Consider the following 20,441-nt stretch of genomic DNA (forward strand, 5'->3'; position numbering starts at 1 on the left):
CAGTCCAGTCGCAAGCAAATTCTGTAAGAAAAAAGGACAGAAGTAGATGTGTGGTGCTGAAAAACAAAAGTATCCTTTAATTTTCGGGACTCTCCCTGGAGTGTGTAAATCAAATTTAAAGCCTCGTGTCAGTGGTCCCTAATGTTGACTTAAATCTCCAATAATGGACTTGGTCATTAGCTGCCGGCTTTACTGCTAGAAAACAATAAGCCTCCTGCAGGTAAACTGCTCACACATTAAACACACCGTCTTGGAGTCTTTGACCCCGTGTGTATTGTGCAAGGTGCTGGTGGTCACCACACTGTTATTATCCTGCTGTATCCCCCATCTGGTCAGCCAGCTGGCCATCCGACAGATGGGAGGGGAAGGCGAGGAGAGCCGGCCAGCAAGTGAAGGGGCTGCACAGCCAGCCGTCCACTTCCATTCCTTCGTGCTCGGCACTGCGAGTGAGAGCCGTTTTCTTACACGGTGCATTATTTATTAATATCAGAAATACCGACATACAAACACCACTCCAAATGGCCCTTGTCATGGAATTATCCTGCACACTTGTAAAATGCCATAAGTGGATGCTTTTGATCAAGAAAAATAATGGCAGTGGTAGAAGACCTTCACAGTTTTAAACTTAAAGGTAAGAACTGAAACGATTGCTGTTTGGGAAATGAGAAACTCGGACTTGTAGAAGAAGAAAATGAATGAAAGTGTTTAAAGTCTCAGTCTCCATTACCGAAGCTGCACTCGCTTACAAGTGCAAAATCATCTTTTAAAGTGGATGTACTGTGCGGGTTTTCTGTGTTGTAATATTTATGGATTTCATTCCTTTAGGTAACAAAAGCAGAAACTATTAATTTATAGTTACGCTGTCTTATCAGCAGGGCTCACATTTCAGCTGGAGAACTCAATTAGTGAAAAAAACAGCCGCTCTGATATTTGACCCACTTTGGTGGAGAATGAACTGGTAATTGAGAGTCTTCTTAGAATACAAAATACAAAGAACTTTAAAAGACAGGCATTGTTCTTAAGAAATGATTTATTTGTCTTTAGAATTAAATGAGCATTGCAATACTATTATCTACTTCAAATGATGGCATTCACAGAATATAAAGAGTTAACCAAATGTGTGAAACTTTTGTCAATGCAGAATGAATAGAGAAATAAAGTTCTGTCATATCTATCTATCTATCTGTCTATCTATCTATCTATCTATCTATCTATCTATCTATCTATCTATCTATCTATCTATCTATCTATTATTATATAGTGCCTTTCACATCTATCTATCTATCTATCTATCTATCTATCTATCTATCTATCTATCTATCTATCTATCTATCTATCTATCGTATCTCCGCCCACGTCATAGTGATACAAGACAAACTTGAACAATCAATAAAAAAAAAGAAAATAAATAAGAGAATAATTTGTATTGAGGAGAATTTATATTGATAGCTTTTGTATCCGAGGGCCTCTTGATGTACAATATTTTTGGTTTTGCTATCAAGGGCGTGAATGTCGCTGTGATCTCTTTGCCAAAAATGTAAAAAGTTGCTAAGGTTTCTCTGGCCATCTGGAAGGTGGGTACGCTCTAACGTCAGATATTGCCACTGCATGTATGCCTGTTCAGTTCATGACGTGAGAGCGTCCCCCAGAAGAGCATGTGGTCGTGATATCTTTGCCAATGTGCAGCTGCCCTCTAAAACACATGTAGCTCTGATCTCTCTCTCAAAAATGTCAAATGTTACTCCTTAACAATCTCTAGATGATAATGTCTGCTGAACAAACAGGTATTGCTAGCTAGTGCTGGCTAATTGCATTGGGAACTGACTATAGTTGGTTACGGCATTTTAAGGGTTAAAAATCAATTAAGAAACAGGTATCGCTAGCTAAGTGGAGGCAAGGTACACTCCAAAACGCAGAGGTAGACGACTCCCCACTCCTGATGTCACGCTTCCTCCTCCCTTTGGCTCACAGCCTTTGTCTCGGGTTAGCGTGATTATATCGCTCCTGCAAGCGAACTATGATTGTTAGCGCGGTAAGAGAAGTCACAAAATCTAGTAGAGTGTTCTAGCAAATTAAAGAAAAAAAAACCTGATTTAAGTCCGTGAAGTAGTTGTCTTGTTCGCTAGCTAAATGGAGGTAAGGAACACACCCCGAGGCTGGTGTGTGAGTGAGGAGGGCTCCACTTATTCATCCCTTCGGCCCACTGCGTTTCGGTCAGATAAATCGGTACTGCAAGTGAACTATGATTCTTAGCGTGATGAGAGAAGTTGCAAAATCAAGCAGAATGTTCAAGCAAATTCTAGAAAAAATAAACCAATCTAAATCTGTGAAGTAGTTCTCTCGTGAAAAGGAGACAGACAGACTGGTAGACAGACGTTAACTTTATAGAGAGAGAGAGAGATATAGATATATATATATATATAGAGAGAAAGATTTATATATATATATATATATACAGTATATATATATATGTATATATATAGATATATATATATTTATATATATATAGATATATATATATATACAGTATATATATATATATATATATATAGAGAGAGAGAGATATAGATATATATATAGAGAGAGAGAAAGATATATATACACACAGTGGAACCTCGGTTTGCGAGCATAATTCGTTCGTGAAATTTTCTCGCAATTCAAAGCACTCGTATATCAAAGTGAATTTCCCCATAAGAAATAATGGAAACTCAGATGATTCGTTCCACAACCCAAAACTATTCATATAAAAATGATTAAGACAAAATATAAAGTAAAATACATAATACAAATTAACCTGCACTTTACCTTTAAAAAGAATCATGGCTGGTGTGAGTTTCTAAACTCATGTGAGATTCCACCCAACAGGAAGACACGCGGAAGAGCATCCCAAAGCAATCACAGTCTCCCAGCGCTGTAGCAGTTCGCTGTAGAAGCGCATCCAAAAAGATTGCAGACATGCTATAAGTGCCTGTCATCAATGGGTCATAAAAGGAACATTATAAAGATCCCGCTACAATAAATAACAGCGCTGTTGCTGTTTCAAGCTGAATAAAGCTGGTGTTAAAGTACTGAGACTCAGCTTCGTGTTTTGGGGTGCAAGATGGGGACTCACACTTCACAGCGCACACACACACACACAGTCACAATGCTGTAGTAAACAGAGAGACGCGCTGGGCGAGCAAGCAAGCGAGATAAGGAGAGAGAGAGAAGAACCATCAGCTCATTTGTGATCACATGATGCTCAGCTGACAAAGTGTATCCATGCTACTCGTATTGCAAGACATCGCTCGTTTATCAAGTCAAAATTTATTAAACATTTTTGCTCGTCTTGCAAAACCAAGTTACTCGTAAACCGAGGTTCCACTGTATATATATATATATATATATATATATATATATATATATATATATATATATATATATATATATATATATATATATAAATATCTATATTTATATATATGTAGATATATATACTGTATAGATAGAAAGAGATTTATGTATAAATATATTTTTTGTGATGGGCAGCTGGGATGAGAGCTGGATGTAAAGGCCAGGGGAGAGAGCAACTGCACTGGCACTGCCTTCTCTGGGATGCTAGAGGCACAGCCCTATTGGGTTCCATGGGGGCCACAAGGGGGAGCTGCAGAGCCCTAAATAGGGCTTTCACCACATGTTATATATATATATATATATATATATATATATATATATATATATATATATATATATATATATATATATATATATATATATCCATCCATCATCCAACCGACTATATCCTAACTACAGGGTTATGGGGGTCTGCTGGAGCCAATCCCACTCAACACAGGGCACAAGGCAGGAAACAAACCCTGTGCAGGGTGCCAGCCCACCGCAGGGCACACACACACACACACACCAAGCACACACTAGGGAGAATTTGGGATCGTCAATGCATCTAACCTGCATGTCTTTGGACTGTGGGAGGAAATCCACGCAGACACGGGGAGAACATGCAAACTCCATGCAGGGAGGACCCGGGAAGCGATCCAGCAGCGCTACCACTGCACCACCGTGCCGCCCTATATAAATATATATATACATTTATATATTATGGAAGGCGGCTGGGGTGCATGCCTGGTCGGGACACCCCTGAACACTATATTCAGGGGGAGCAGCCCTGAATAGTGCAATACCTCCCCCTGGATGCCAGATGGCTGCCCCCCTGGGTCGGTGCCTCGGTTTCCTGCAGGGCTCCATGGGAATTGGAGTTGGGTGCAGCCCTGTTGGGTCCTGCAGGCACCGTCAGGGGGTGCTGTCTTTGGGACTCTTGAGCCCGTGTGGCCAGCTTATTCATCACACCCGGAAGTGCAGCCGGAACTCTGTGATCAAACATCTGAAGATGTTGTTTAGGACTGTGTATTGCCTGTGGGGTTCACGGGGAAGACGTGCCCCACGGGTGAAGAAAAATAAATAATTGTTCTATTTTACATGTGCCTCCGTGTCAATCTGTGTCGTGTCTGGCAGCAGGAGGCGCTATTCTTACAATATATATATTTATATATATGTATATATATATATATATGTGTGTGTTTGTGTGTTAGTTTGATTGTCAACTCTGAACCGCCCCACTGTAAACAGAGCGTTGAGAATAAATTGACGTGATTCCTACCTTGTGCCTCGTGCCACTGGGGTGGGCTTAGACTCCTTGTGACCCCTTAGTGAACTGTGCAGTTCCTGATGACAGGTGATTTTTTTTTTTTTGCAGATTATTGTGATTGAATATTCGGTGAAGTTTTTTTCAGAGTGTTTTATTGAAAAATAAGACGCTGGGAAATCAAAAAATAAAAGGCGCTCAACAATAATCTTCAATATGCTTGTTTTGAATATTTGGTTTCAGTGATTTTTGGGCTGATTTCCAACATGTAAAACGCAGCCACAGGCTATTCACCCTGAATAGAAATCATTTAGTTAAAGCTTTGTTATGTAATTAGACACCGCCGTGTTAAAAGTGCACCCTGTTCCTCATCTAAGACCACAACTTTCTGCCTATTGCCCGAAGCAGCCAGGGGCCAAATTTTGCGGGCATCTTTCATCAGTCAGCAGTGTGCGAGATGTTTGGTGTTAAAAACATCCTGTTATTAAAAGTGACAATTGGAAAGACTTAAACAAAAATGGTCAGTCATTCAGATGCTTGTGTTGATGTTGATAGCTGAGTAAGTGAAGGCTTTGCTCCTGCTCAAAAGGTAAACTTGATCTGTCAGTTTTGGCTTTTGTACGTGTTCCGAGTATTTTTTGAAATTTGATGCCTTTTGTAGCCGCGTCCCGTACTTGGCTGTTATTTTTATCTCTGTGATGAGTAGCAAGTGATGCCTTAAACGAGATCGGAGCAAAAAGTAGCATGTAAATTACGCCAGTGCTTCCATAAATGGAGCAGGACCTTGTGGGAATATCTGGATTGAGCCAATGAAGTAAGTTGTATAATCATTAAGATAAGGGGGTAATTAAAAGTGGGAACTGATGAGAATAAAATCCCTGTAGCCACGAGAGTCCCACAGGACGTAGCGTTCTTTACGGCAATTCATGCTAATGACTGAATTCGAATGCTATTCTGTCGTTTTTGCTTGTTTTTTTTTTTTTTCTTCATTGTCTGCGTCTGCATTCGTTTTTTCCCCAGGTGTTCGGGGTCTCCACACTGTGCCGGTGGGTTTATTTGGCGATTCCACATTGACCTGGTAAGGGTATGGGTGGTATACCTATGGCTCTGCTGAGACACAGTCATGTCTTGGAGGAAATGTGTTTCATAATGTTAACCTTTTTTTTTTTTTGTAGTGAATTAGGGGCATACAATTTATAAAAAAATGAAGAGTCGTTAAAAATACAAAGAGAGAGAGAGAATGGGTGGTCATTTTAGACTTGTGTTGATCGGCGAAATTCACCAAAGCGTTTTTCACAGCAAATTGTGAACATAAAATCTTTGAGAAGAAATATAAAATCGTTTAAAGTACAAAGAGAGCATGGCTGTTCACGCTAGGCTTGTGCTAGTCGGCGAAATTCACAGAAACGTTTTTCACAGCAAAATTCGGACATAAAATTTGAAAAGAAATATAAGATTGTGGAAATGAAAAAAAACAGAATGGCTGTTCACACTAGACTTGTGCTAGTCGGCAAAATTCACAGAAGCGTTTTTCACAGCAAAATTCGGACATAAAATTTGAAAAGAAATATAAGATTGTGGAAATGAAAAAAGAGAGAATGGCTGTTCACATTAGACTTTTGCTAGTCGTCGAAATTCACCAAACATTTTTTGCAGCAAATTGTGGACGTAAAATTTGATAAAAGAAATATAAAATTGTGGAAACTACAAAAACAGAATGGCTGTTCACACTAGACTTGTGCTAGTCGGCAAAATTCACAGAAGCGTTTTTCACAGCAAAATTCGGACATAAAATTTGAAAAGAAATATAAGATTGTGGAAATGAAAAAAGAGAGAATGGCTGTTCACATTAGACTTTTGCTAGTCGGCGAAATTCACCAAACATTTTTCGCAGCAAATTGTGGACGTAAAATTTGATAAAAGAAATATAAAATTGTGGAAACTACAAAAACAGAATGGCTGTTCACACTAGACTTGTGCTAGTCGGCAAAATTCACAGAAGCGTTTTTCACAGCAAATTATGTATGTAAAATTTGAAAAGAAATATAAAATCGTTTAAAGCACAAAAACAAAATGGCTGTTCACACTAGACTTGTGCTAGTCGGCAAAATTCACAGAAACGTTTTTCACAGCAAATTGTGGACATAAAATTTGATAAAAGAAATATTACATCGTTTAAAGTACAAAGAGAGCATGGCTGTTCATGTTAGACTTGTGCTATTCGGCGAAATTCACAGAAGCATTTTTTGCAGCAAATTATGGTGGTTTTCAAGGAGAGGACAGGAAGTGACATTGTCAGTGCCGAAACAGGAAGTGACGTCATCAGGTCCGGAACAGAAAGTGACGTCCTCAGAACCAGAAGAGGAAGTGATGTCCTCAGAACCAGGCAGAATTTCCCGTAATCAGTCTGCAGTGAAAAGAGAGAAAGGATCAGTACGCTCTGCCACCCCCTGGCCTGGTATGGAATCACCCTCATTCAGGCCCTTTAACTGCCTCCGTGTGTGGCAGGACTGCATGGTGCCCTGATCAGGTGGTAGTGGTGAAGGCGATGTCCTCAAGGTTTTTAGGCTTCACGTGGAAGAATTAGATGATGATGATGGTCATGTGGACATCTGGCCTTCAATCCATCAATGTAGGGACTGTCAAAGAAGAGCCACCAACAGTGTTTGGGCAGCCACCTGTATATTGTTTCCTGGTAGCAAAAGAGTTACGTTTTGTGTACAACTGTGTACAGATTTGAGTCCAGTACAGAACTGTCTTGATGAGGCAAAGATGGCAGTTTTAAAGTACAAGACAGGAAGTGACGTCCTCAGAACCAGAACAGAATTTCCCGTAATCGGTCTGCAGTGGTAAGAGAGAAAGGGTCAGTACACTCTGCCACCCCCTGGTCTGGTGTGGAATCCCCCTCATTCAAGCCCCTTTAACTGCCGCCCATGTGCACGTGTGTGGCAGGACTGCATGGTGCCCTAATTATGTGGTGGTGGTGATGTCCTCAAGGTTTTCAGGATTCATGTGGAAGAATGTGATGATGATGATGGTTATGTAGACATCTGGCCTTCTATCCATCAATGTAGGGGCTGCACGGTGCCCTGATTAGATGGTGATGGCGCAGATCACCTCCATAGAAAACCGTAAAAAAGTACAGCAGAGAAAGTAGGGGTTAGTACAGATTTTGGAGCCACCATGAATGATAATGATAATGCATGTTCAGAATATCAAGGTTACACTAAGATGAAGCTATGAGAAAGCCATGTTAAACTAATTGGCTTTTAGCAGGGATTGCCCCCCGAGGGCCTCACAGGCTCATTGGGTGAGTGACAGGAGCTCGAGAAGTGCAGACAGAGATAAGGGACTTGAAGTATCGTAAACTCGGACGATAATTTTACCTCACTGAGACAAAGTTAAACATTTAAAATTAAATCAACAACACCATAAAGTGTTATTAGAGAAGACACACTTTGGCTGGCATCCCGGCCAGGACAGGTGGTTTCCTACCCATGCTGGCGCCCCCTCTCGTCCCGGTTGGTCATTACACATCTCACTCGAGCTCCGTGAGGAGATCCTCCGACGTGTATTCGGGATTTTTTTTTTGTAGCAGTTTCTCGGATAATGCCATTCATATGTCATTCATGAATAAATTCATCAGTGAGTTAAAGCACAAGGATGTTGTGGTGATTAAAATCCGAGTAAATTACAGTAGTCGGGCATCAAAGGGTGAGTTGAGCAGCCCTCAGAAGATTTTTAATATATTGAAAATTGTACTCCATTAAGAAACTCCCACTGTCCCTTCAGCATATTCCATCATTTTTTAACCTGACCTTTCTCCGTACTTAATTAGAAGCCCTCCTCTTTGATTTCAGCCAGGGGCAAACGATTCTTTCTGCCTAATGTGGTGATTCTGATCGTCTTTACCTTTTTGTGGTTTTTCAAATGTGTCAGGGACCTCAGGAGCTGCTTTTGAACGTCTTTCCTCGTTGCTGTCCCGGTTATTTCCGCATTGACGGCTGTTGCTAGCCGCTTTGACCTGGGGGTCATCTACAACAGCCTTTTTGAGACGGTGGCATTTTAAAGAGTACCTTTTAATTAATGCATTGAGTTAAAAAAAAAAATTATTTTGTTTCCCCGATCTCTCGCGTCACGAATTCAGCGACGGCGTTAAGGTTAATTTCCTTGTTATTTTTTCAGTGTTAAAGATCAAAGCAAAATAAATCAGAATTATACAGTAAGATGGCCTTGATTTTTTTAAAGACATTCAATGTGACCTGTAGGGGGCGTTGCAGCTTCCCAAATCCCATATTATTTAAATAATAATTTCTCCACGGTAAATACAAACACAATATTCTTTTCCTCGTTGGTCTTTTCTTCTTCCACACATCCACACGGGTGAGTTTTGTCCTCCTTCCTCACAACTCCTGCTCACTTGGGTAAGGCAGGGCAGCTCGTTTTATGTTGAACCTGAGACACTTCTGGTGTTAGGGCATAACCTGTATGAAGATGGAAGCTCTTAAATCCCTACAGTACCCTCTGGTGGCACCCATGGACCTCAACAAGGCTGCCCCATACATCTCCAGTTCTCGGTATGCCTTGTGGGTGTCCATTCAGGTAGCATTGCCATCTAAAGTGTCAGGAGAGCATGTAGCTCTGCTAGGTTGTCCTTCCATCACAATGGCCACCTGGCCCGGTAAAGGTCCTTGGTCCATTCTTGCCTGGATGCCAGCGTACCCCCTTCTGCATTGGCATTTTCTGCCAAACTGGCTAAGGCAGGGAATAACCTGCCACTCGTCCTGCCCATTTGTCACCTGATATTGGAAAGGCAGTCCACCCTGGCTGAGATGCCAGTGTCCCTGCACGGAATACCCTGCCACCCCTCCTGCCCATTTGCCACCTGATATTGGAAAGGCAGTCCACCCTGGCAGAGATGCCAGTGTCCCTGCAGGGAATTCCCTGCCACCCCTCCTACCCATTTGCCACCTGATAATGGGAAGGCAGTCCATCCTGGCAGTGATGCCAGTGTCCCTGCATGCCATCCATTACGCCTTATATACTCTTTGACGTTGTTTTTCCGGGACGTAGATCCTGGCAACCGGTGTTGTGCATGAATGAGTTCCAAAGAGCACCTTCATTGAATGAGAACGGTGAACTTCACGTAATGTATTTGCAAGTGAAGAACTTGAACGTGAGCGAGTTCAGTTTTAGGTGACATTCTGGATCTGGTTTAGGTCCTGATTAAACCTTTTGCCTTACCCTGTAATGTAGGAGTGGAGCTGAATCAAAATACGGTATTCTGATAAAAACAAATAGCAGATTTTTATGAACATTTATTTTGTATGAATTTTTGCCATTTATTCATAATCGGGAAAAAATAAAGTCAAATCAAATCGGCCCCATCCATGTCTGCCTGCTTGTGCTGAAGCTGCACCCCCGCTGACATGAGCTCCGCTTTTGCTTTAAGGAAAACTTTGCGAGGCCACTTTATATTTTTCCCCGTTGTATATATCCATCCATCCATCCATCCATCTTCCAACCCGCTGAATCCGAACACAGGGGTCTGCTGGAACCAATCCTGAGCAGGGTGCCAACCCACCGCAGGACACACACAAACACACCAAGCACACACTAGAGCCAATTTAGAATCTCCAGTCCACCTAACCTGCATGTCTTTGGACTGTGGGAGGAAACCCACACAGACATGGGGAGAACATGCAAACTCCACGCAGGGAGGACCCGGGAAGTGAACCCGCATCTCCTAACTGCGAGGCAGCAGCGCTACCACTGCGCCACCGTGCCACCCCATTGGATATATGTGACGTGAATTTTTACTGGCAGCGTAATCAGTTAGTTCACCTACACGCTGGCTCCACAGTCACCATTTGTGTCACACGGTTGGAAATAGAGCGGCCATTTTTATGGATACTTGCTGTTTAATGCTCTATTTAATTTCTTTTTTGGTTATATATATGGTTATACATGTTTGTTGCTGGGTAGAACTCAATAAAGTGTATTTAAATAAAAGAGTCTTCATAATTATTGTATTACTAGCTGAAGCCTGCCGTAGCATATGGCGGTGTAAGAACAGGAACGGAAAATGGTGAGACAGGAATTCTGCATAACAAAGTCTTAGGAAACCACCGTCACAGTATGACGAAAATAGCAAGGAGCGAAACCAATGCCAACGGTCGCGAGAGTACCTTCCTGTAGCAGGCTACGGAAAACATAGACATATAGATAGACGCCGCATTCACTGTGTTGTCCAGTCGACACGATAAGTCAGCGCGTCCGTCCTATTGCGAGTGGTAAAAGTGCCATTTAAAGTAATACAGGTAGACGTGGAAACCGGGTTTTCTGATGAAAAAACAATAACGTTTTAAACAGTATCGTTTACATACAACAGATTTTGGTGAATCGTTTACATGCAAATATTTACATCCATTTATACACTAAATGCGTGCGTATCCCATGGTCTTAGAGTTGGTGGGCAGGGCTCTCGGTCTTGCGTGCGCTCTCTGTCTTGCTTGCCCTTAGTTAGATTTGGCGGGCGCGGCTCTGTGAGTTGGCGATCGTGGCTCTCTGTCTTGCGTGTGGTGAAAAGTCAACGTGGCACAGACGAAAGCGACTGAGGCTGTGTTTGGTGAGATGTTGCGTGCCTTGAGAGCGACACTGGACTCGGGAGGAGGGTTAGAGTTGGTGGGCGGGGCTCTGTCGTGCGTATCTCATGACGTGGTAGGAGGGTTAGAGTTGGTGGGCGGGGCTCTGTCGTGCGTATCCCATGACGCGGTAGGAGGGTTAGAGTTGGCGGGCGGGGCTCTGTCGTGCGTATCCCATGACGCTGTAGGAGGGTTAGAGTTGGCGGGCGGGGCTCTGTCGAGCGTATCCCATGGTCTTAGAGATGGCGGGCGGGGCTCTGTCTTGCTTGCGCTCAGTGTCTTGCGTGCCCTTAGTGAATTATATATATATATAGATATTCAAGAACACTGTAATAGCCTAATATATGGCATGCAAAATTGACAAAAGTAAACTCAGGGGTCATTTATTCTCACTCCTTAAAAAATAGTGAGCTGAAATGGTGAGCTATGGGCGTGATTGTATTCCATTTAATCTGTGCAAAGTGAACTTTGAGCGAGTTCTTGGGGGTGGCCAGCAGCAATGATTGCAACACAGGAATGAAAATGTCACCTGCAGAAATTCTCAGGTGGTTCTGTATGACGAGGAGGATGAGACAGAGGAGAACTTCAAGAAATGTCTGCAAGTCAACATAAAGCAACACCACTTGGACTTGCTGCAGTTTGCCTGTCGGACAAAGACTGGAGCGGAGGATGCGGTTGGCCATCTGCTCCACAAGGCTTATTCTCACCTTGACAAAGCTGGCTGCAAAGTGAGGATGAGGTGTTTTGGATTCTCCAGTGCCTTCAATTTCATCCAGCCATCTCTGTTAAGGGGTCAGCTCAGAGATATGCAGGTGGATGAACCTCTGGGGTCCTGGGTGATGGACTACATGTCTGGCGGACTACCGTTTGTGAGACTCAAGGACTGTGTGAGCAACACTGGAAGAGGACCTCTAGGAACAGGCCGGTCTCATTACACTTCACTGTACACCTCAGACTACAAATGTAACAGCCGGTCAGATCACTTGCAGACGTTCTCAGATGATTCTGCACTTATGGGGGTGTACTGATAAGGGGGATGAGACAGAAGAGAGGAGTCAGGGGTAGAGGTTTGAGAATTGTCTGCAACTCAACTTCAGCAAAATGAAGGAACCGCTTATTGGCTTTCGCCGTACCAAAGAGCCTCAGTGTCTGGTCAGTATTCAGGGAGTGGATGTAGAGGTAGTCCGCTCCTACAAGGTACTTGGGGGTCCACATCATTGTGACAGGTTAGACTGGTCTCAAAACACAGAGGAAGTATAGAAGAAAGGGTAGATCAGGCTGTTCTTCCTTAGGAGACTGAGCTCCTTTAAGGACGGAGGTGACATCCTTCATATCTTCTGCCAGTGTGGTGTGCTGGGCTGATAACATCACTTCAAGAAAGGCCCACCGAATCAGCAAGCTCAATAAGGAAAAGGCTTAGTTATGGGACGTCCCCTGGAATCACTGGAGTTAGTGGTTGAGGGCAAGAATGAAGGAAAAAACCGATGGCCATTATGAACAACGCAGCACATCACATCATTGAGAAGTTATCGTTCCCAGCTCAACTGGAACATCTTGGTAATGGAAGAGCGGAAGGAGACCACCACCCGTTGGGACAGATGTTGCCCCAGTCAGATGGGAGGCAGCACCTCTGTGGTGGGTCTCCCATATATACACACAATCACAGGGCTTCATGGGAATTGGAGTTCTAATAGGATGTCCCGCTCCATCTCGTGGGAGCCACCAGGGGGAGCTGTGTTTGCGGGGAATAGGGCCCGTCTGACCCAGAAGTGCTTTCTGAATGCAGTGTGGTAGCACCAGAAGTTCTTCTGGGTCTGATGTGAAGGAAGCCTCTCCATCATACAGACTCACTGAGGAGGACTGGAGGTAGAAAAGGAAAGAAAGAGAGAAGGATTTATTGTATTTGACGAGAAGCCTGTATTTGAAAGACATTTGTACAACAAATCATTAATTTGCACCCGGGCCTTGCGTTTATATGGTCGAGTTTGCGGTGCTGGGCCGCCCTCTGTTGGTCACAGTCCATTATTATTCTCGCTCTGTTAAAACAAAAATCAGGACTTTGAGTTTAGAAGAGAGTGTGTAATTAATTTAAAACACATTTATGACGGCCTGAAATCCCTGACTTTATGAATCATTTATCATGAGTGCCACTAACTGCAAAATGTGATGTTCTACTTTCGAAATACGAGGGCAGTCTGAAGACAGATAAAAGCGTGGATCAAAGCCGCTTTCTTCTTTGCTCTCAAAAGTTGATATAGTGTACACGACTGTTGGTGTTAACGGGAAAATCCAATAATGCAGTCCAGAGGTGATGTCAAAAGCTTTGTATGCGGAGCATCTGGAAAGAATGATTTTAGCGTTTGTCTTCTAAAAAATAGGCCGACGTATGCCAACCAAGCAGCGTGGCAAAGGCCTAGCATTGCTCTACATTTTATTAACTGTGTAACAAAGGCGCTATATAGGCACCTGACCCGACACAGATGGACACGGAGGCACGTATAAAAACAAACACTCTTTTATTTTTCTTCAGGTGTGGGACACGTCTGCCCCGTGCCATACAACCCAAACACAGTCCCCAAAGCACAAGCCCAAAACAATTCTCTTCCCTTTCTTTACCACCACTCCTCCTCAAGCTTTGTCTCCTTCCTCCCAACTCTGGCTCCTCGAGTGATGGTGGCTGGGCCCTTTTATAGCCCACCCGGAAGCATTGACCACCTGGTCCTGATTGCACTTCCGGTGCACTTCTGAACACTCGTCCAGCCGGGCTGTTGGAAGCAGACAGCACCCCTAGCGGCCACCCCGGGCCCCAACCAAGCTGTGGAGGACTCCATCTCCCATGGAGCCCTGCGGGTGGTTGGGGAATCACCATTAGGGACCGGGAGTGACGTCATCAATAGCGCCGGAGCCGGAAGTAGCATCTTCAGGACCGGAAATGATGTCATCAGTAGCGCCGGTAAACGGAAGTGATGTCATCAATAAATGGCACCAGTATCGAAAGTGATGTCATCAATGGCGCCGGGACTTAGAGAGATTTCCTGTGCAGAGGATTGAGAGAGAAAATCAGTGCTGCTCGCCACCCCCTGGCGTGGTACTACTAATATTTAGGCCCTTTAGCTGCCTCTCAGTTGCACGTGTGTGCCAATATCTAAAAGGCTTGTCATGCCTGCGCATCAGTTGGTCCCTTTCCAGGCTCAGCTTCAATATGTAGTACCACTCTGAAGAGAGAGGGGGGCACTGTTGCTAACCTTTCCTCCTGCTTCTGCCTCCACAGCTCTCAGAAAACTCCCAGTGAGTGCGACTGGCTCCGCCCCTTCCCGGCCAGGCATTATAAAGCCGGGCATCCCCCAGAGGGAGGAGCCTCACTATGAGCCGAGGGAGCCTAGAAGACAGAGCTCCATGGAAAGCAAGGCCTGAGCAACAGTGACCGTCTGTATTTTCTGGTGTGCAGTGCCATCGTGAGTGTGTCCCAACATTTTATCCTCGAACCCGGGTTTCATTACCGTTCGACCACCACAGGCTCTATTTAGAAAAAAATGTAAAAAAAATCCTCAAAAGGCTATTCAAGAAAAGCTTACCTTGCCCTTTAAAAGTAGAAGTCTCTACTTTGCAGTTTGGAAGTGGGCATTCATTGAATCCTGGCAACACGGCCTTTAGTGTAATTACAGGATTAGCAGTGAAACCCTATCTTGGATTATTAAACAGAGTTGTCCAACATGGTTTAGGATTTTCATTAGAAATCAGCGCTTTATCTTTTCAACCGGACGGCTAGACTGTTGCAGCGTCTCCACCAGGACAGCATCCCGGACCCCATCATTTGTTTTTCTGTATCGGTGATGTCAGAAGCGAACTTGCAGAGGCTTTATATCAGCGGTGCTGACAGCTATATGGCCTCAGGCTGGCCTCCTGTAAACAGCTCTCCTCACCCACACTCCGACTTGTTCTCCTCTTGATTTGTGTGTTTTCGGCTACTGTAGAGTTACAGTAAATGTTTTATTCTCTGTTTCTTGGTTTTTATTTTCTTTTCTGTAGATAATATCAGCTTTTCTGTAATAAATGAAGTGTGTGGAGTTTATAACCCTGCAAATGAATAGCTGACTGCTTGAGTGCCTTTTAAGCGGTGTGCAATTTCGAGTTGGCACCGCGGTGCCAGTACAGTAGATGGTGTGCTTGATTTTGATAATAAGGGGGCTTTAAATTCAACCACAATCAACAAAGGTGGGCAACTTACCATTGAATACCAAATTCTGTCTACAGTATGTAAGTGAGATAGACGTAAGCGGTAACAGTGAGTAGACAAACCTAACTGTTCTATCAGTTCTCCACATTGTCTTTAAGAAGCTTGTAAATGAATAGCTGGTTTTATTACGTACAGTATCTCACAAAAGTGAGTACATCCCTGACATTTTTGTAAATATTCTATTCTATCTTTTCATGGGGCAACACTGAAGATATGACACTTTGACATAATGTAAAGTAGTCTGTGCACAGCTTATATAACAGTGTAAATCTGCTGTCCCCTCAAAATAACTCAACACACAGCCAGCCATTAATGTGGAAACCGCTGGCAACAAAAGTGAGTACACCCCTAAGTGCCAAATGTCCAAGTTGTGCCCAAAGTGTCAATATTTTGTGTAGCCACCATTATTTTCCAGCTTTGCCTTAACTCTCTTGGGCATGGAGTTCACACGAGCCTCACAGGTTGCCACTGGAATCCTCTTCCACTCCTCCATGACGACATCACGGAGCTGATGGATGTTAGAGACCTTGCGCTCCTCCACCTTCCGCTTGAGGAAAGCCCCACAGATGCTCAATAGGGTTCGGGTCTGGAGACATACTTGGCCAGTCCAGCACCTTTACCCTCAGTGGACGTCTTGGAGGTGTGTTTGGGGGTCGTTATCATGCTGGGATACTGCCCTGCGGCCCAGTTTCCAAAGGGAGGGGATCACGCTCTGCTTCAGTATGTCACAGTACATGTTGGCATTCATGGTTCCTTCAATGGACTGTAGCTCCCCAGTGCCGGCAGCACTCATGCAGCCCCAAATCATGACACTCCCACCACCATGTTTGACTGTAGGCACGACACACTTGTCTTTGTACTCCTCACCTGGTTGCCGCCACACACGCTTGACACCATCTGAACCAAATAAGTTGATCTTGGTCTCATCAGTTCCAGTAATCCATGTCCTTAGTCTGCTTGTCTTCAGCAAACTGTTTGCGGACTTTCTTGTGCATCATCTTTAGAAGTGACTTCCTTCTGGGGCGACAGCCATGCAGACCAATTTGATGAAGTGTGCGGCGGGTGTATGGTCTGAGCACTGACAGGCTGACCCCCCCACCCCTTCAACCTCTGCAGCAATGCTGGCAGCACTCATACGTCTATTTTCAAAAGACAACCACTGGGTATGACGCTGAGCACGTGGCACTCAACTTCTTTGGTCGACCGTGATGAGGCCTGTTCTGAGTGGAACCTGTCCTGTTAAACCTGTCGCTGTATGGTCTTGGCCACCGTGCTGCAGCTCAGTTTCAGGGTGCTGGCAATCTTCTTATAGCCGAGGCCATCTTTATGTAGAGCAACAATTCTTTTTTTCAGATCCTCAGAGAGTTCTTTGCCACAAAGAATACAAACAAATTGCATATAAAACTATCCATCCATCCATTGTCCAACCCACTATATCCTAACACAGGGGTCTGCTGGAGCCAATCCCAGCCAACACATGGCGCAAGGCAGGAAACAAACCCTGGGCAGGGCGCCAGCCCATCGCAGGGCAAACACACACACACACACCAAGCACACACTAGGGACAATTTAAGATCACCAATGCACCTAACCTGCATGTCTTTGGACTGTGGGAGGAAACTGGAGCACCAGGAGGAAACCCATGCAGACACGGGGAGAACATACAAACTACACAGAGGGAGGACCCGGGAAGTGAACCCAGGTCTCCTTATTGCAAGGCATCAGCGCTACCCACTGTGCCACTGTGCCGCCCGCATATAAAACTATTTACAAAAAAATTACTCAAATTTTCCAAAGAGAACTATTTACAATACACATAACCTTATACAAAAAAAATTCCTAATTTATAATTACATATTCTATCTATCTATCTATCTATCTATCTATCTATCTATCTATCTATCTATCTATCTATCTATCTATTATATAGTGCCTTTCATATCTATCTATCTATCTATCTATCTATCTATCTATCTAGTGCCTTTCATATCTATCTATCTATCTATCTATCTATCTATCTATCTATCTATCTATCTATCTATCTATCTATCTATCTATCTATATATCTATCTATCTATCTATCTATCTATCTATCTATCTATCTATCTATCTATCTATCTATCTCTATAAATCATATGGTGCCTTTTCTATCTATCTATCTATCTATCTATCTATCTATCTATCTATCTATCTATCTATCTAAATCATATAGTGCCTTTCATATCTATCTATCTATCTATCTATCTATCTATCTATCTATCTATCTATCTATCTCTATAAATCATATAGTGCCTTTCATATCTATCTATCTATCTATCTATCTTTCTGGGAAGTGAACCCAGGTCTCTTTATCATGTGAGGCAGCAGTTCTACCACTGCTATCTATTACCGTGCCTTTCACAATTCTCATTCAGCTGGATATTTTTAAATGAATGCTGTTTGTCACTTAGCCGCTTTCATATTACTGTTCTTAGCCGCTTTCATATTACTGTTCTGCGAGGCTTCGATCTGCTCAGCAGATAAGCTGGCACATTTAGCAGTGGAACATTACAAGTCTTTTCTGACTTCCCTTCATGGTGGTTTTCTTCTGAACAAGGCCGTTCTCACTCCATGCCGCCACACCTAGCCTAAGAATAATGAACCAGGAGTTTGCATTTAAGTCCCAGAGCTACTTTGACCCACACATTGCTCTCTTTATTATTCAAGTCATCAGGCATGGAAAATAGCGGAGTCATTTGTGTTTGCTTGCCTAGAAAAACCATTAAGGTTAAAAAGTAACATGCACGTTTTTATGGAAATGCACACAGTTTAATGTCTTAATGTTTCATGAAATTGAGGCAGATAACAAATAAACAATGGCAAATAAAAAGTAGTCAAGGAATCATTAAGGGACAAAATTGTATTCACATTTTTGATTCATCAAAGTAGCCGCCTGCACCTTTTGTTGATATAAACTGTGGTAACCCCTTTGATTCGGTGTCCCAGTCACCAACTCTGCCTCAGCATAAGACCCTGAGACCATCACACGTCCTCCTCCAGGTTTGACAGTTGTTGTCACACGGTGAGGGACCATCCTGTCACCCTGCGTGATGAACTGAAGATTTCAAATTTGGTTCATTGGCCCATAAGACTTTCTTCCAGCCTGTAGTCATCCACAGCTGGTATTTCAATTTCCCAATTTTGTCCTTTAAGGAATGGCTTTCTTCCTGCCACTCGCCCTGTCAAACCTGCAGCACAAAGTCTCCTCTTCACAGTCCAAACTGACACTCGCTTTTGTCACCCTGCACTGTTAATCTGTGAGGTGCCTGTGATCACACAAGCTGGTGTCCTTTAGAAACTCATCTTCTGATTGGCTGTTGACTTTGGCTCTGCCAGATCTCGTCCTATCAGAGTTTCTTCCAGTTTCCAGTTGCCTTTGGATTGTGTAGGACACCACTGGAGTCACGGACACTTCCTAGACTTCCAATACTTCTAACTGTAATAACGCTCTGTCTCATTCATTTGTTAGTTGTTGTTTTCTTGCCATCACCACAGGAATATTGTCCAAGTCGTACTTCTGAGGGTGTAGTAACACATTCTGCTCCAACTCTGCTTTAAGACACACAGAGGGGTTTTGAAGTAATCAACACAAGTTGGGACACCTGTGCAAATTGTTCGCTTTAACTTGCAAAGCTTCAGTTACTTGAATGGCTGCAGAACATCTGTAGGTCATAAGCTATTAGTTGTTCCCTGAAGAAGCCCCATTTGCAATATTCCGAAATGTCTTTTTTTCAATTTTTGCTAACCTAAACTTTACATTTAATCCTCCTGCAGTTTACTGTTTACCTTTTCACCATTTTAGATCATTCATTGCATTTCAACTGATTAAGTTTCAAGGAAACCTGTAAAAACGGAGGTGTTCTAAAACCTGTGACCAGTACTTATGGACAAATAACACACACTTGTCTAATACATAAAGCTCAAATTCTGTGTGCGTGTGTGTGTCTGGTGTACAAATGAACCGTTAGACCAATCTTGGACAAAATTTGCACCCTCATTTGATCAGGACGAGCTGCACGGTGGCGCAGTGGTTATCACTGCTGCCTCACAGTTCGGAGACCTGGGATCGCTTTCCGGGTCCTCCCTGTGTGGAGTTTGCATGTTCTCCCCATGTCTGTGTGGGTTTCCTCCCACAGTCCAAAGACATGCAGGTTAGGTGCATGGTGATCCTAAATTTTCCCTAAGTGTGTGTGCGCTGCGGTGGGCTGGCGCCCTACCTGGAATTTGTTTCCTGACTTGCGCCCTGTGTTAGCTGGGATTGACTCCAGCAGACCCCCCGTGACCCTGTGGTTAGGATATAGCAGGTTGGATAATGGATGGATGGATGGATTTGATCAGGACAGATTTTAGACCATGTCCTGACCCAAAGTTAGACCCACTGTATCAATATGTTCGGGTAAAACCTGTAGCTATGCGAACATTCATTGAATGTGCTGCCCTTCAAAGTGTTTGTGGCAGTGCGGAGGAAGCAGGTCTTCTGTCATCCATCTTCCTCTCTGTACTGAAGCTGCACAGGTCACTTCCAGATCTCGGGTCTCAGCCTCAAGACTCTCTGGCAACTAATCAGCAAGCAAACAAGTCCATGTTAGGCCTCTGTGGCACTCGGCACTTTGGTAAATCGGTCAGTGGGTCTTATCTTCATGCCATCTGCTAACACCAATGTAGCGCCGGTCCTACAACAGAGCGAGTTACACAGACAGAGCGATATAAAGAGTAAAGGATATAATTTAGGATTGGGCTCAGGGATCATACACGTCCACATTACCTGAGATTGGACAGTAACCTAAAAACTTTGAGAATGTCTGTGTTAGTTGTAGGCTTCCTGGTTTTAGAATGTGTGCAATGTCTCTGTCTTTGTTTAGTGATTTAGCTGCGACAACAA

General features: G+C 43.5%; 1 protein-coding gene across 7 annotated transcripts in view; it reads left to right on the forward strand.

The window, feature by feature from the left end:
• LOC120530784 (nck-associated protein 5-like) overlaps positions 1-20,441 on the forward strand; it is a 746,735-nt gene that overhangs the window by 146,898 nt on the left and 579,396 nt on the right. Inside the window, exon 2 of one of the 7 annotated variants that reach the window (XM_039755384.1) lies at positions 14,555-14,738. The exons of 5 other annotated variants lie outside the window; for them this stretch is intronic. The gene's annotated coding sequence lies outside the window, so the exon portion shown is untranslated. Of the gene's footprint in view, positions 1-609; positions 632-14,554; positions 14,739-20,441 lie in introns of those variants that run through there. One more of the 7 variants, XM_039755386.1, reaches the window with a different exon arrangement.

Source organism: Polypterus senegalus, chromosome 6, assembly GCF_016835505.1.
Source record: "Polypterus senegalus isolate Bchr_013 chromosome 6, ASM1683550v1, whole genome shotgun sequence".
Lineage (NCBI taxonomy): Eukaryota > Metazoa > Chordata > Cladistia > Polypteriformes > Polypteridae > Polypterus > Polypterus senegalus.